Here is a 17185-nt window from a genome sequence, read left to right on the forward strand (position 1 = left end):
GATCAGTGGCAATTAGGTCTCTTTTTTTTTTTTTCCCTTACCATCGATTCTGCTCTCTGTTCCTTAGAACGATGCAGTTGAGCTGAATTAGCATCTTTCAAGATCAAGAGCTCTGTGGCTGCTTCTGTCCGACAGGACAGAAATTAATGTGAGTAACAGTTGAGATGATTTACTTGGTTCCAGTGTTGTATTTTGAGATTAAAGAATGTGACTGTGTGTCAGTGGAAATATGGAATGTAGTTAACATTATTTTGATTAATCCATATAAGAAAAACAGGTCATTATGATACATATATTGAAGTGTGACTAATTCCATACATAAATGACAGACATAAAGACTCTTCGTGAGTTTTTATGAATGATAGCATTTAAAATTGTTGTTAATGAGTGAGTTCTACAATCAGTCAACCCCTAGAACTGAATGAAGAAAGAGAGGGACAGTGTTGGACCGATGATGACACTGAGCCTATGAGTCACATGTGATGAACACGTGTCTGGAACTCTGAGGTCCAACAGGAAAGAGATGTCGTTCGTTATATCTGCTTGAATTCGCTCTTGGAACTGTACGTCAGGAAGGGACAAAAAGAAATAATAGTATTGTAATTTGGAACGGACCACAAGTGGACCGTTCTATGAAATGCATTTTGTCCTTGATGAAAGGACAGTGTGGAACCGTGTAAGGAACAGTTACTGGTGACGGTTTCAAGTTCGACATTTGATATATGCAGAAAAGTATATTACCACAATAAATTCTTGAATAAATGGGTGGCATAATCTGTGGACCAAGGGATAAACGTCTTAATTTTTTATCATCTGTTCTGCTCTTTACTCCCAGAATGGACACACTTGAGCATACTTCAGGATTCACCTACAGTCCGTGATCTTGATGTTTGCGTCTGCCTCTTAGGAGCGTGGAGATCAGTGTGAGTAATAGTCAACATTCTTGTTTGGTCTGAGTGGGTCAAAGAAGGCCAGCCATACCAGTTTACCAGTTTACAATATCAGATGGATTGGAGGCATTAAAATGATTAACAAACACTAAGTGCAGTTAATGAGAATGATTTCGTCTGTTTATATATGATATTTTGGATGAATGTTAGGGATGGTGAAGGATCTTATTTCCTGGTGTGATTTGTATCTATTTCTTGATTAATGAATTAGTCAGTAAAGAAATGTAGATGAGAATGGGTGGAAAGACAGCCAGTCCTGGACCAGTGATGATGACTGGGGGTCCACGGGTCATGGATGGTGAATCACGGGAGTGTGGGACTCCGAGGGCCAATACGGAAGGAATCTAGTCTATTGCCCATATTTCAAGTCATACCGTAGGCAGATTTCAGGGTTATATAGTGAGTTTTTTCTTGGTATGAATGAATAAAGATGAAGAGGGCAAAGCTTTGCTCGTTACTAAAATATCTAGTCAGGAAAATGAATATTAATTTTCACTGGAGTGGATGATAAATGGACTGAGGGCATTACATCTTTGAATAAGGGTGACACGGACGGTGGTAGGTAGTAGTACCGGCCTGGGTCAGTTTCAAGTTTGATGACTATTGTGTTGAGAGAAAGAGAAATAAATTTTACTATAAATAAATACCTATAGGACTTGTACATTAAGTACGGAAAGTGTAGATCAGTGGAAAGAATGTCTCAGTCTTTTTACCATCTTTTCTGCTTGATACTCTTCAGAAACCAGCTGACTAAAGTATTCTTCTGTCATTAAAGCTGTCACATTATCTCTGTTTTCAGAAAGACACCAAGGTAGAGTAAGAGTCAAAGTTCTTGTCTTTTTTTTTTTTTTGGTCATTTGTGTGAGGCACTCACTGTATTATTTTAAAGTATTAGATTTAATTTAAAAGGTTATCTCTAGCCCATTGATTAATGAGATCTGAAACTTTGATTAATAATGTGCAATGTTGAAGTCCCTTAATGAAAAAGATGCGGTGTACTGAGAAAGATTTCTGTTGATAGATGTTAAGGGTGGGATTCGGGGATCTTGTGCTTGCCTTTTCATGAATCATGTATATTTTATGATTATCGGTGAATTAATGATTCCATACAGAGTAAGAAATGAATGAGGAAAAGAAGGAGGCTTCACATGGCCCATGGATGATGACTGGTGGCTTTGAGTCAGGGACAGTGAGTGAAATGTATCTGGAATTCTGAAGTCCAGTACAAAATGTAGTTAGTCTGTTGATCTCTTCTGCTGGAAGTGGTCCTAGAAGCACAGGTCAGAAATGTACAAATAATCATAGTCTTCTGTTAGATTCCTAGATTTTGGGTTACTATTTATGGATCATTGACAGAACAATTAAACAAATAAAAATAAACAGATCAAAAAGAAGAGGGCAGAGCATTGTCCAGCTATGAACTTACGTGATAAGGCAGACAATAGTAGTAATAGAAATTGAAAACACCTGTACCCATTAAGGCATAAATGGAAAAAGAATTTTACCTCTTTAGTTTAGGATCATATAGACACTGATAATGTGAACGTCAAGTTTGGCTCTACAGGATCCATTCCAAATCGGAGGTTCTTCTTTTGTTAAGAGCGAAATATATATACATTATGAAAAATTGATAAATACCTTAGTAATTGAGTAAGTGAAATGTAGAAAACAAAAGTTATAGAGGATACGGTCTCAATTTTTAAAAGATCACTTGCTTTGTTTTGTGCTTTTAAAAAAAAAAGATTTTATTATTTATTGACAGACACAGTGAGAGAGGGAACACAAGCAGGGGGAGTGGGAGAACCAGGCTCCCTGCTGAGCCGGATAGGGGCTCAATCCCAGGGCCCGGGGATCCTGACCTGAGCGGAAGGCAGACGCTTAACTGGCTGAGCCACCGAGGCACCCCTGGTCTTTTTCTTATGGGAAAGGAAATCAAGTATACCCAAAATAATGATTGCCAAAATGACCAACCAGGGTAAAAAGCGAGGTAGGTGGAGACAGTTTCTCAATTTTGTTATCATCTGCTGTGATACTCTGTACTCCTTAGATGGCCACTCTTGACCTGATTTAAGGATTCTCCCAAGGTCACAAACCATCTGGTTGCATCTTTGTGTTAGGAGCATGGAGAATAGTGGGGCAGTAGTCACAGTTCTTGACTTAGTTCGAGTGGTTTTTTAAGAAAATTATTCACTGCATTATTAAAAAGTATTGAATATAATCAAAGAAGGTCAACCCCGGTGATGTTTAATATCAGATTGATATGAAGCATTGCATTTTTTAGGCCATAACTGAAACACTGAGTTGAATTAAATGAAAGAGATTTAGTCTCTGGGTGAATGATTCTAGAGGTGGATGTTAGGGGTTTTTCAGGGACCTTATTTTTTGTGTGTTTGTGATTTACCTGCATTTCTTTATTAATTCATGAATAAACAAATGTAGATGAGAAAGAAGATGGGCAGTCATGGTCCAGTGGTGATAACTGTTGGCGTTTGAATCATAGGCAATGAACAGAACGCCTCACATGTTGGACCCTGAGGTCCAACACGAAAAGGCTAGTCCATTCACCATATTTTAAGACTGTTGATAGATTTTAACATTCTGCAGTCATCTTTTTCTTGGTCTTTGTGTTCATGAATTTTAAAAATATGATTATAAAAGAATCAATCACAAGAATAAATTCTCAAATGTATGAATGAATAAAGATGAAGAGGGGGAAACATTGTTCATTACTAAAATATATCGTCAGGAAAATGAATATTCATATTCACTGGAGTGGATGATAGATGGACCCAGTGCATTACAGCTTTGAGTAACGGTGACTTGGGGGCTGATAGGGAGTCGTCAGTAGCATGCTGGGTCAGCTGAGAGTTTGATGTTTATTGTACGGAGAGGAAATAAATATTACTGTACATTAATGAACACTTAAGTGACTGTGTACATGAACGATGAAAACTGGGGTCAGTGGGGAGAAGGTCTCATTTGTTTTAATCATTGTGTCTTCTTGGTACTCTTCAGAATGGATGGACTGAGCTGATTTTAGCTTTTGCCATAATTAAGATTATATTGTCTCTGTGTCAGAAAAGAGAGCAAAGTGAGTAATAGTCAAAGATGTTAGCTTGGTTTTAATCATTGGTTTAAGAGTATTCCTAACATGTATCTAATAGATCACATCAAACCACGTCACCATTGTTAAAAAGTATTAAACAGAGGGGCGTCCGGGTGGCTCAGTGGGTTAGGCGTCTACCTTCAGCTCAGGTCATGATCCCAGGGTCCTGGGATGGAGTCCCACATCCAGCTCCCTGCTCAGCGGGGAGCCTGCTCCCCCCACTCCCACCCTCTCCCCCCGCCTGCCTCTGCCTACTTGTGATCTCTGTCTGTCAAATAATTAAAATCTTTTTTTAAAAAAGTATTAAACAGAATAAAAAAGTTATCCATGGCACAAAAATAGATATAATAGAATCATTTGTTAATTAAACAAAAAAAAAAAAGCAAAAAACCTAGTATATGGGAAAGGATTGTATAGAACAGCATTAAGGATATTCAAGGATCTTGTGCTCATCTTTTCTTGAATAAATGTATCTTTTACTTATATCTATGAATTAATGATTTAATTGAGCACAAATGTAAAACACATGAAGAAAGTGTGGGTCTAGCATGGACCAGTTGTTGTGATTGGCGGTGTAGGAGTTGTGCATGACTGATACGTGTGAGGTTCAACACGATACCTCGTCTATTTCCTGTTGGACGTGCTCTGTTAGACACGTGTTAGGAACAGACAGATACCATGTCCTCATTTTAGACTCATAGATTTAGTGTCACTATTACTAATGAATCAAAGTTAGAACCATCAAACAAATAGAGATGAGAAGGTCACGTGTTTTTCAGTTATAAACCTATGGGGTGATCAGGCAAAAAATTTTGCTAAAATTGAAAAAAATGATGCTCATTAAGAAATAAAGGGATTAAGAATGTTATCTCTGTGGTTGAAGGTCACGTAGATACTGTTTAGGAAGAGTCAGTTTTATTGTTCTGGATCAGATCCAAGTTTTAGGTTGTTCCTTTTGTTAAGAGAAAAAAAATTATGGAAAATTAATAAATCAATGAGTAACTGAAATGCAGAAATCAAGGACCAATGAAGGTAAGATCTGTTTCTTTTTTTTTTTTTTAAAGTAATCACCTGTTCTCTGTACTCTTCAGAGCGGACCCATCTGAGCTGATTCAGCACCTTCGGTGGTCACAGGCTCTGTGGTCGCATACGTGTGCTGGCAGCATGGAGACCAGCGTGAGTAGCAGGCAAAGTATTTGTCTTGGTTTGGGAGGTGTTTAAAGAGTATTCAGTGTGTTATTAAAAAGATGGCCGATTGTACGGTTACAATAAATGTATGATCGAGATGGTGCATTTTATTATTACACATATGTAAAGCCAAGGTTAAGGGAAGAGATTGATGTGAGAATAATTTGCCATACAGATTAGGGACATAAAAACTCTTCTTGGGGTTTTGTAAATCATGGTGATTACACATTATTGTTCGTGCATTCATGGTCAAGAAACAAAGAGAAATGAATGAAGAAAAGGAGAGACGATACTGGATCGATGATGACCGCTGGTGGCGTATGAGTCGTGTACGATGAATACGTGTCTGGAACTCTGAGGTCCAGCAGGAGAGAATTCGAGTCTGTTCCCTTTGCTTAAAGCGATTTTCCATACAGAGGTCAGGGATACACAAAGATTTTTTTGGTCTTTTTGTGTGCTCATGGTTTTTTATTCCATTATTATTATTGGATAAGTGAATTGAGGAAAGAAAGAGAAAAAGAAAGAGTGAATGACAAGTGGAGGGAAGCATCGTCCAGTTATAAAATTATGTGACCAGGCAAGAAATGCTGTGGATATATATTGAAAACACTGAAGTCCAACAGCATATGACTGTTAGCCTCTTAGGTTAGGGAGAATATAGACAGTATACATTATGGACAGTTTTATGTTTTGGGTCCGTGGCAAGTTCAGAATTATTTTCTTAAGAGAAAATGAAATAAATACACTCGAAATTAACGATTGCACCCACGGCTGTCTAAATTAAAGAGGAAAGGCAAGGATCAATGGAGAGATGAGATGGCGTAATTTTTTTTTATCATCTCTTGTGCTCTGTACTCCGCAGAATGGGCGCGCGTGAGCTGATGTAAGCATCTTTCATGGTGTTGAGCTCCTGGTTCCATCTGTTTGTTAGGGGCATGGAGACCAATGTGAGTAATAATTAATGTTCTTGTATTGTTCTGGGTTAAGAGTATTCAAAATAAAATAACGAGTTTCAAAATAAAATCAAATAAGGCCAACCGTAGCCTAGTGGCAAATACAGGGTAGATCGGAAGCATGATATCAGTGGGTGCATCTATGAAAACCTGAAGATGTTGATGAAAGAGATACATTGATACGACAGTGATTCTATATACAGATTAGAGATATCAGGGCTCTTAGTTTTGTGAGTCATAGGGTTTACAAGTGTAGTTAGTGAGCTAGCAGATTCATCAGTAAGTATCATAGAAATTTCGGAAGGAAGAGAAAGTGGACTAAACTTGGATCAATGATGACGGCTGGTGGCGTATGAGTCTTAAACGATGAATGCTACGTGTCTGGAACTCTGAGGTCCAACCCAACAGAAATCTAGTCCATTCTCTCTTTTTGAAAAGATTCTAGAAAACAGATGTCAGAAGTATACAAGGATTTCACTTTGGTCTATATGTTCATGTGTTTTTTAAACTTGTTACAACTGGATCAGTGAAAGAACATTGAGAATGTGTTGGTAAAGATGAATAAGGTTAAGCCTTGTCCAGTTATAAAAATATATGAGAAGGCAAGATAAGCTGTTGATATTTACTGAAAAATCTGATATTCACTAGGAAGCAAATACTCCTTGACTAAGGATGATACAGACAGTGTTACCAATAGTCAGTGCCCCTGTTCTGTGCGGGTGACAAGACCTATACCGTTTACTGAAGAGAAGATAAAACGTTCTCTCAAATAAGTACGTCCATGACTGACTCAATAAAAGATGGAACTCAAGGGCCAATGCAGATAATGTCTTAACCTTTCTTTATCTCTTCCTGTGTTCTGTAAGCCGTGGAAAGGGTGCCCTTGAGCTGACGTAAGCATCCTTCAGGGCTGTGAGTGCCATGGTTACACCTCCGCACTGGGAACATGCAGACCCATGTGAGTAATAGTCAAGGTTGTTGTCTTGGTTTCCGTGTTTGCCTGTTTTTTTTTTTTTTTAAAGGCATTCACTGTATTATTTTAAAAGTATGAAATATAATTTTTGAAGGTGAACCATGGCCCTGGTTTAGGGATGGGGCTGACGGAAGCATTGTTTTGAGTGATCCTTCCTCGCAACACCGAAGTAAAGTCATGAGAGAGGGTCGTGCCATGAGTAATAATTCTATAGACAGATGTTAGAGATATTTAAGGATCTTACTCTGGTGTTTTAGGACTTCAGGTAGTTCTTTCAGTATGATTGATGAATTAATAAAATTCATGTAGACACAGATTAAGATGAGGGCCAAGTCTGGATCAATGATGACCACTGGTGGCGGTATGAGTCATGAACGATGACTACTACATGTCTGGAACTCTGAGGTCCAACACTAAAGTCAGTAGAAATCGAGCCTAATCCTCTGTTGGGAAAAAAATCCTATAGATAGATGTCAGAGATACGTGAGAGTCTTTTGCTTCTAATTTTATGGCTCATAGATTATGATTATATTACTAGAAAAGAATCAGTGGAAGGATCACTAAAGTATCTAAAGGATTAAAGATGAACAGAGTGAGGCACATTCCAGATTATGAAAAGATGGGGTGAAGAAAACAATATTATGACTATAATCTGGAATGGATAAAAAGTGGACCAAGGGCGTGACCTTGGATTACATAGCCATTGATAAGTAATAATCAATGTTTTGCTCTGAATCAATGAACGGGAAGTTCAGTATTTGCTCTAGGAAAGCAAACACCACGATAAGTTAATAAATATTAAATGGCTGAGTAAATGAGAGGTGGAATGCAAAGCATCAATGGATAGAAGACCTCAAATTGTTTTCTTGTTGCTCTTACACTCCTCAGAATGGGGACTGCCACACCAGTTCTGGCATTCCGCCTGGCCTTGAATTCAGAGGTTGTCTTAGGAGCATGGAGACCACCAGTGTGTGTGAGTAATAGTTGGGGTTCTTGTCTTGTTTTGGGCAGTTTAAGGGTGGTGAATGCATTAGTAAGAAGTAGGAAATAAGGGACCTGGTTGGCTCAGCTGGGTAAGAGTCCAGCTCTTGGTTTTGGCTCGGGTCATGGTTTCTGGGTCATGGGATTGAACCTTGGAACTGGGCTCTCTGCTCACCTGGGAGTCTGCTTGAGAATCTCTCCCTCCCTCTGCCTCTCCCCCTGCTCATGCTCTCTCTAAAATAAATGAATACATCTTCAGTTAAAGAAAAGTAGGACATATAATCAAAGAAAGCCAAACACGATCAAGGAATAAACATGAGACTGATACGGAACATTATGTTGAGTTGTCCGTACATGAAACACTGAGGCCAGTTTAAGAAACAGACATGAGGGGCGCCTGGGTGGCTCAGTGGCTTAAAGCCTCTGCCTTCGGCTCAGGTCATGATCCCAGGGTCCTGGGATCGAGCCCCGCATCGGGCTCTCTGCTAGGCGGGGAGCCTGCTTCCTCCTCTCTCTCTGCCTGCCTCTCTGCCTACCTGTGATCTCTCTGTCTGTCAAATAAATAAATAAAAATCTTAAAAAAAAATAAGAAACAGACATGCTATCTGTGGGAAATGATCTTATAGATGGAAATTAGGGATGTCAAGCCTCTTATTCTGGGTTTTTCCAAATTTATACTTCTTCATGAGTAAGTAGTAAATGAGTGAATGAATCAATAGGTAAAATATAAATGAAAAGAATTCACAAGCTTGGACCACTGACTGTGACTGGTGATGAATGATGAATGGTTTATGTCTGGACATCTGTATGGAAGGGTAAAGTCACTGTATTGTACACTTGAAACTAGTATTACACCATATGTTAACCAATGGGAATTTATTTATTTATTTGGGAGAGAGAGCACAAGCAGGGGGAGCAGCAGGAAGAGGCAGCAGGGAGCCTGATGTGGGGCTTGATCCCATGACCCCGGGATCACAGCCTGATCCAAAGACTGACTTACTGAGTAAGTACTTACTTACGTACTTACTGAGCCACCCAGGTGCCCCTAACCAATTGGAATGTAAACAAAACCTTTAAAAATCAAAAAATTTAACAAGAGAATTCGTATTCATTTTCCCTTTCTTCCTCCTCATCTACTTTTCTACTCCACAGAAGGGGACACACTTGAGCTGATTTCTGTCATCAAGACCTTTATGGCTCATTGTGAGTACCAGTCTCAATTCTTGTCTTTGTTGGGGCTGTTTGTTGAGGGTATTAGGGTTGTCTGTGTGATTAAAAAGCGTGGAATGGAATCATGAAGGCCACATAAGAGCCACTGATGAGACTGTGTCACAAATCAAGGTTCATGGGGCGCCTGGGTGGCTCAGTGGGTTAAAGCCGCTGCCTTCGGCTCAGGTCATGATCCCAGAATCCTGGGATCGAGCCCCACATCGGGCTCTCTGCTTATCAGGGAGCCTGCTTCCCCCTCTCTCTCTGCCTGCCTCTCTGCCTACTTGTGATCTCTGTCAAATCAATAAAATCTTGAAAAAAACAAAAACAAAAACAAACCAAGTTTCATGAGAAATCCGATTTAGCACAGCACACACCCTTTTATAAAAGAAATTCTAACCCTTTAGCTCTGCGGGTATGGGGCCCAGAGTCCGTTGTCTGCAGCTCTCCTCATTCTTATGGTGGGTGGTTTATTTAATGGTGCTCATTATATTATTAAAATGGATAAGCTAATACATTAATTAATAAAATGGAGGCCCATTCATGAGCCAGGTAGAAGAATGTGGCGTATATCACTGTTTTTGAGAAATTTCTGTCACAGTTCCTTCAAGTTCAGTAATTAAACCCCAAATCTGGTTTGTCAACATCCTCTTTACATTCTGCAGGCTGGATACCCCATAGCTAATTACATTGTTCTCCAGTCATGACAACCTTTGCCTTATCCTGTGGGAAGGAGCTTATTGTGCTACGTAAGTATCGAGTTCTTGGTTTGGTGGTTAGTTTGTAGGCTTTCATTGTATCAGTTAAAAAAAGAAAAAGCTCCCATCTGTCACCATGCGACACTATTACATACCCCTGACCATATTCCCGATGATCTGCCTTTTATTCTCATGACTTGTTCATTCCATAATTGGGGGTCTGTGTCTCCCACTCTTCACCCATTTTGCTCACCCTACCCCCGTCCTTCAGGGGACCATGTTTCTTCTCTCTGTGGATAGGTCTGACTCTGATTTTTGTTTATTCTTTCGGTTTGTTTTGTAGGTTCCACATAGAAGTGAAATCATACGCTATTTGCCTTTCTCTGACTTACTTTCCTTAGCATCATATCCTCTAGGAGCTGGGGCATTACTGTGCTGTGCGCTTGAAACTAAATATGACGTTATGTGTTGGCTATACCCAAATTAAAAAAAGAATACGGAAAATGTAAACAAAAAGTGAAATAAAACATAAATGTAATTAATGTTTAAAATGTCATGCATAGACCCAATGATGGAAATACGTTACAAGCCACAGTTCATCATTAATCCAATGTGGTGCAAAAGAAAGACAAGTAAAAAACTTAGTTTTTTTCATTCATTTCAAAACTTCAAGTCTCATTTTATGTTTGTCGCATTGATTATTCATTTATTTAACCCACTGATCAAACATTCCCCTCTTCGTAAAGATCTAGGCTGTCACTCATTTCAGGGCTCAGTATTCTAGTAGTTGAATAGGGTGGTGGGCTCATGGTCATTCACCGTAACACTGAAAAATGGTTCAATGTAACATCTAAAAGTTAAATGCAGACAGGACATGCCTGGACCAATGATGTGAGTGGAATGCATCTGAATGAAAATTATGATCAGTCATTTTTTGAACCACTGAGGTCCACTGCACAAAGAGATCTACTGTATGACTTTGGGACAATGATAGGAAAGTTCAAGAACCTAGTTGAGAAGTGTTCATGAGTATTGATTTTATATTATTAGTGAATAAAGGAAAGGGTCAATGGATATATTCAAATAGAAATAGAAATAGACCAATTTAGGGGCGCCTGGGTGGCACAATTGGTTAAACGTTTGCCTTTGACTCAGGCCAAGATCCCAGGGTCCTGGGATGGGGCCCCACATCGGGCTCCCTGCTTAGTGGGGAACCTGCTGTGTGCTCGTGCGCTCTCTCTCTCTACTAAATAAAATCTTAAAGAAAAGGCCAACTTAAAAGATATGGTGTAAAGCAGGAATATTACTAATTCAGTTCTGATATACTTTGGCCCATTAAGAAAAAAAATACACAGATTAAGGTTGTTGCCACTTGGCGTAAGGAGCAGTGAGAGAGAGGCGTCTGATGGTCAGTGTTCAGCTCTTAGTTTGCAGCGGATTTTAGATGTTTTTTATGAAGAAAGAAAAAATTAAAATTGAACAAATGGGTAACTAAATGAGTGTGTGCCAAGTAAGAACTAGAGCGAGAAGTATATTTTATTCCTTTTTACATGTGCCTTGTCCCCCTGAATGGCCACCCATTGGCTGTTTCAGTCATTATATTAAATGATGAAGATCCTGACTGGGACCAGCGTGGCCAAGGACAGTATAGATTGGGGTAAGTATAGAGTAAGTTTTTATTTTTGGTTTCATCCTTTTGTTCATGGGTAACGACTGTATTATTTAAAAAGAATAAATGGCTTTGTCCAATCATAAAATGAAATGGAAGAAGACCACACATGGACCAGTGAAAAACATTTGTCCCGATGAGGTCGTGCTTCATTCATTTTGCAGAACTGAAAAAAACAAACCCAAAACAAACAGATCTCCGTTCAAAAAATAGATTTAGACTGCTCTCTCTGATTGAGAAGATTCTAGACTTTGTCGAGGGAGAAACGGGAACCGTGATGAGTGAAACAGAATGAATGACGCAGCAGGTTAGTGAATGACTGAGTCTTGGTGAAAACAAGAGGGACAATGTTGGTGAGATGCGGAGTATGCAGATGTGTTAGCAAGTTCACAGTGAGTTGAGGAACTAAATGGACATGGGAATCAACGCATGATGAGTTAATTAACGCCTGGGTGAGACCATGTGTAAGTAGAAATGTCAAAAGGAGAGTGAATGAGTCCATAAGTGAGTGAGCGAAAGACCAGCAGCCCAGGGAGTCAGTGAGTGAGGGTGAGTGCGCCAGTGGATGCGAGGAGGCATCCCCGACTCCCTGAACGAGCCCCTGGATTCCTAGAGATCGGAACATCAACATCAACCAGCAGTGAGGGAATGAATGAGCCTCTGAGTCCATTTGTGCATCAATGCGTGAGTGGAGTAACCCAATGAGTTAATAAGCCAAAGCGCGAGTGGGCCAAGAAATTAATAAATCAGCGAGAGAAGGAAAAAGTTGAGTGATTTAACTAATGAGTGAATAAATAAGTCCACGAATGGGGCCGATTAACGGGCCGACGCATTCGCAAGTGGACACAGGCGTGGAGCGGACGTGCGAGCGAGGGTGTGAGATCACGGATTAGCGAGCGAGCCAGTGGGTGGGGGGGAGCGGATGCGGATGTCCTCCGAGAACTACTTCATTGAACGAGTGCGTGAACGGGGGAGTCGAGAAAGGAGTGAGTGAGTCAGTGGTCCACGTGTGGAGGCAGTGCGGGAGTGAGCTCACGCTGGGATCCCGTCCCCTGCTGCTCCAGGGGGAGCCTGTCGACCCGCTGGGGATGCCAGCACGTTGCAAAGGGCTCCAGCCGCACACCCATGCGCCTGCATCACGGGCACTGGCGTCCGTGCCATCACTGAATGGATGTGCCCCAAGCGCCAGGAACCGGGGTGCAGTCTTCTCTGGAGCCTGGGAGGCGCCCAGTGAATTATTGCTGAATGAACTAATGAAGAACTAAAAATACATACGCTTTTGTGGAACCAGGATGGCCTGTCTCAGCATGATCTGGGAACGGTCCTGCGGGGAAGCGCGCTCAGTGTCTCATGGTCTTCGGCTTACCCTCCCACGCAAGTCTGGATTCTCCCCTGGGTCCAGCTTCTAGTGTTCACTGCCAGGCAGTGAGACAGGATACTGGCAGTTCTGACTGGCCTGGACCCTGGCCCATCCTGGGGCAACATTGGCTTGCCATGGGGGAATGGAAGTCCTGGGTCTTCCCGAAAGCTGCCCTTGCCTCTGCCAAGACTAGAGGTCGAAAATAACCTGGTCTTGTTTTTATGCCTCCAGCAAGTGGGCCCAGCTCCTTGCCTGTGCAAGCAACCCGAGTTCCTCTGGTTGTCGTTGTAGGACTTTGGGTTAGACGTGAAGGGCCTCTAGACTAGTCTCAGCACTGCCTGCTCGATGAGGGTAACCATGGTCATAATTAACCTTATCTAGCAGGAGATTACTAGAAGGCCCACACTTGGGCACCTGGGTGGGAATAGAAGCCCCAGAACTCACCTAACGCCAGCTGTAAGCGATGGTTTCAACTGTACTTATTGGGAAGCTCCCAGATGAGACCCAACTAATACCCAGATTCCCCTGTCCCAGGAGAGTGACGAGGGCAACGAAGTTCTGGAAGAACACCAGTTGGGATGGGAGCCACCAGCCCAGACCAGGCGTGATTAAGGCAGCAGACCAGGCCATCTTGCCTGGGATGGATGGGGAGAAAAGTGAGCTGCAACGCCTTTGCTCTCTGGGGGGTATTTGCCCAAGACCCGCCCTCCACTCCCCCGCCCCCCAGAAGCTCCCTCCTGCAATATAGGCTGTAGTTTCATACCTGCTTTACAGCTGACACCGATCACCCCTCTTCCTCTCTTGTCTTGCCGGCTCCTGACCCTGGATTCCATCTCTCACTCCTGGTTTTGCATCCTTTGGTCTTGGTGATGGAACTTGGTCATTTGGTTTGGAATATGGCTTCCTCCTTCCTGATGATTGGATCTCCGCTCAGATCACTGGCCTTTCCACCTCAGAGTGAATCAGGTAGTCGCGCCCGCACCCCCTCCCCCTGTTCTTAATTGTGGACATTTGGGACCCTAACTTTGATTCTTCGGGGCAGTGAGCACTCTGGGACCCCTGAATGCTGAGGGGGCAGTGGGATGAACCCTGGTGGCTTTCAGCTAGAATCGAAGGTGTTGCTGGCATGTGTGTGGACATTGGAGACGGGACTTGGGTTCTCACGTTCCCCAGGATTGCTGGTCTGCTGAGCTGTCTGGATCTCACAGTGGGCAGCAACTTCCAGTAGATTCTTGCCTCTGCTTCTCCCGGTTGCTCAGCTTTCTAAGCTGTGCAGTCTCTCTAGGTTTTTCTAGAATGCATGAGAAAGAGTCCCATGCTCCCTAGAGCCCTCTTGGGAGTCCCAGAAGCCCCACGGGGGAGCCCAAGCTCCTCCACTTCCCGCTCAGGTTCTTTGTGACTTGGCTTCTTGTCCTGGCTCCCAGCACACACTTCTGGCCCCATGTATCACCCTGCAGACCCCCCCTGATTCTGTGCATCTGTGATCACATGCCTTTGCACGTGCTCCCGCTCTGACTATCCTCCTAGGGCACAATGTCTGGGTGGCTTGACCTGCTTCCCCCTAGAGTATTGGCTCACCCCACCTATGACACTGTTGCACAGCCATGAACTTGACCTCCATTCGGAAACCTCTCTTATACTTGGTGCAGGTGTCTGCCTTCCCAGCCTGGTGGTGGGTGCTGGGTCTTGGGTGTTTCGGATCCCCCTCTGTCTGGGACAGAACCTAGTGGGTTCATTTCGCAGAATCTGGTTGAACGAGACAATGAACGGACACCCACAAAACGATTGGGAGGTCATTCTGGAGGCAGATATTGTCCTGGCAGAGAACCGGGGTCCTTGGTGCTGGGGAATAGCACCTCTGCATTACCGGGGCCCATCCCCGTCTCCAGCCAACTCTACTTTTTGCCTTCTGCCTGCGTCTCATTAAGAGATATGTAACCTTAATCCTTGAAATTGCCTGGGATGGAGCGTGTTTTCACTCAAGGACGTGAACGTGGAGATTTTATTCCTTCTTAAATAAATCTCACTCCCCCAGGAAGTTTGGACAGGATGTGGGCAGTGGGACCAGGGCTCGGAACCAAACATTTTGCAAAAGGGCTCATTTCAACATTTGAAACCCCATGGCCACTGGCCAGAGCCGAGTCTGGTTTGTGGGGGTTGCTGGGTCCTCCTCGCGAGGAAGGGAAGCGAAGATTGAAAACAAGCCTTTAGCTGTCACCAAGTAGGCTGGTGGTCTGCAAGACAGAATTCCGCGGTTCCATCCTCCTTCTGGGATGAAACTGGAGTGAGCTCGCTCAGCCCCATCAGCCCTTCCTCCAGGTTTCTGGCGGACGGCTCAAATCCCTCCGGGGCGGGAGCAGAGTCTGAGCTGGTCCTGAAGTGGATGGGACAAGTATGTGGCTCTAGCCGGGACGAGATGCTCAGGGGCGGGCCCTGCTTAGGGCTCCCCCTTCCCCTGGGGGGTGGACCCAGGTGGGGCTGAAGACCAGAGCCCGAGGAGAAAGAGTAAGAACTTTGTATCATGCCCAGAGTGTCCCCGTTCCTTAGGAGACAGGTGACCTCCGCTCCTCACTGTGGAGAGGCCTGGACGGGGCAGCTGTGACTCCTCACTAGGGCTCCTCCCGGGGCGCTCCTGCCTCCCAGGGCAGTGGCTGAGGCTGGTGCCCCAGGGTCACGGGCGGCGGGATGGAGAGACACGTAGATAGGCCCGGAGGATGGCTCTCGGGGTTTGAGCCCTTGTGACTGTCTGTCCCACTGTCCCTACTGAGCTGTGGGACCCCAGGCCCGGGACTGGCCTCTAGGACAGGGCGATTCACGACCCCTCATTCTCTTCTGATGTTTTTTCTTTTTCCACCAGGAAAGAGCAGTCTGTGTCTTTGAAGTCACCAGCGCTGTCCAGGTTCCTTGCTCCTGAGCTGTGAGAGAGAGGTAAGTTTCCATGGTTTATCCTGCAGAAATCTGGCCATGTGCCGTGCCCCATGGGACTCACACCTGAGCTGGGCCTCCCAGTGGGTGCCCCCCACCCCCTGTTGGGCCCCCTGAGCCTGAGGGTGCTCTATGTCCCCCGTCTGCCAGCACCCCTTCTGCTGGCCTCTGTGCTCGCTCAGCCTCCGTGGCCGCTGGGGACCTTCACGAGAGTGACAATTCCCTTTTCCCTTCACGTGAGACCGCAGCTGGAGCCAACGGCTGCCCAAAGCACGATGGCCAGTGTCTCCACCATCGCTGTTTTGCCTGTCCTGTCAGGCGGTGGCGTGGGGTGGGGGAGACGCCGGCTGTCCCCCGGACTCCGGTCCTATCCCCCACCCTCTCACTGTCCTCCAGGCCCGTGAGCCTTACTGGTCACTTGGGGGCCAGTTTGCTGTATTTTCTTTTCCCTCGGATCGACATGTTAGACATCCTGCTCACTTGGCAGGGGCCAGGGGCGGGCCCTGTCCCGGGCAGATGTTCCCGGGGTCAGCAGGAACCAGGGGCCCCTGCCGGCCGGGGCTGCTGGTGAAGGTCCAGAGAGAACAGGGGCAGGCCTGGGTCCATGTGTCCCTCCCGTGGCCTCTCTCCTCAGCTGTCCCCTTCCCTCCGCGGCCCCCGGGCACCGCTGCTCTCCTTTCCTCACGGCCCCTTCATGGGGTTCTCGGGGGAACCCCCAGGCCAGAGTTCAGACTTTTTTACAGGGGCATTTGTCCAACCTCCTGTGTCCCTGGGGTCCCCCTGCTGCTTCCCTGCAACTCTGGGCCCCTGCCCCTCGTGTTCTTGCCCATCTGACCTACGCATACCCTTTGTGCTGATCCTCCTCCTGCCCCGGCCCCCCCCCCCGCCCCCAAAAATCCCACTGCTCCGCAGGTCACGGGTCCAAATGCTTATTAGCACCCTGGTTAGCCGCGGGCCCACCTTCCTTGGCTTGGCTGTTCGTGCGGCTGGTGGGCACTCATCGGCCTGGGGAAGGCCACACGTCACCAACAGTGGAAGCGGTCCCTTCCAGCCACAGAAGAGGGCGGGGCGGCCGGGGACCCTCTGGTTTGAGCCCTTCGCTTTGTGGGTCTCCTGGCTCTTCCTCCCAGGCTCGTCCTCCTGGCCCAGGGTCTGCGCTGCTGTGTTGAAGGC

At 44.6% G+C, this 17185-nt stretch overlaps 1 long non-coding RNA gene, 5 other non-coding genes and 2 pseudogenes across 7 annotated transcripts; all 8 read left to right on the top strand.

The window, feature by feature from the left end:
- The first annotated feature begins 44 nt into the window (after window positions 1-44).
- Window positions 45-14694, top strand: LOC101683067. 2 transcript variants are annotated; one of them, XR_006604859.1, is made up of 8 exons: window positions 45-148; window positions 836-923; window positions 5148-6191; window positions 7064-7155; window positions 8059-8143; window positions 9304-9354; window positions 10026-10109; window positions 11652-14694. It is a non-coding gene; the product is annotated as an uncharacterized LOC101683067 (long non-coding RNA). The 2 variants fall into 2 exon arrangements; XR_006604857.1 differs by lacking the exon at window positions 11652-14694 and adding an exon at window positions 10402-11154.
- LOC123390561 lies at window positions 445-513 on the top strand (annotated as a pseudogene).
- On the top strand, window positions 1208-1282 carry LOC123390574. The gene has a single exon (XR_006605122.1). It is a non-coding gene; the product is annotated as a small nucleolar RNA SNORD113/SNORD114 family (small nucleolar RNA).
- Window positions 2100-2173, top strand: LOC123390572. Its single transcript, XR_006605120.1, has one exon. It is a non-coding gene; the product is annotated as a small nucleolar RNA SNORD113/SNORD114 family (small nucleolar RNA).
- On the top strand, window positions 3413-3492 carry LOC123390576 (annotated as a pseudogene).
- On the top strand, window positions 5538-5609 carry LOC123390547. Its single transcript, XR_006605099.1, has one exon. It is a non-coding gene; the product is annotated as a small nucleolar RNA SNORD113/SNORD114 family (small nucleolar RNA).
- On the top strand, window positions 6523-6597 carry LOC123390538. Its single transcript, XR_006605090.1, has one exon. It is a non-coding gene; the product is annotated as a small nucleolar RNA SNORD113/SNORD114 family (small nucleolar RNA).
- LOC123390540 lies at window positions 7506-7581 on the top strand. The gene has a single exon (XR_006605092.1). It is a non-coding gene; the product is annotated as a small nucleolar RNA SNORD113/SNORD114 family (small nucleolar RNA).
- Window positions 14695-17185: the final 2491 nt, after the last annotated feature.

Source organism: Mustela putorius, unplaced genomic scaffold (assembly GCF_011764305.1).
Source record: "Mustela putorius furo isolate JIRA1106 unplaced genomic scaffold, ASM1176430v1.1 tig00000129_pilon_pilon_pilon, whole genome shotgun sequence".
Classification (NCBI taxonomy): Eukaryota; Metazoa; Chordata; class Mammalia; order Carnivora; family Mustelidae; genus Mustela; species Mustela putorius.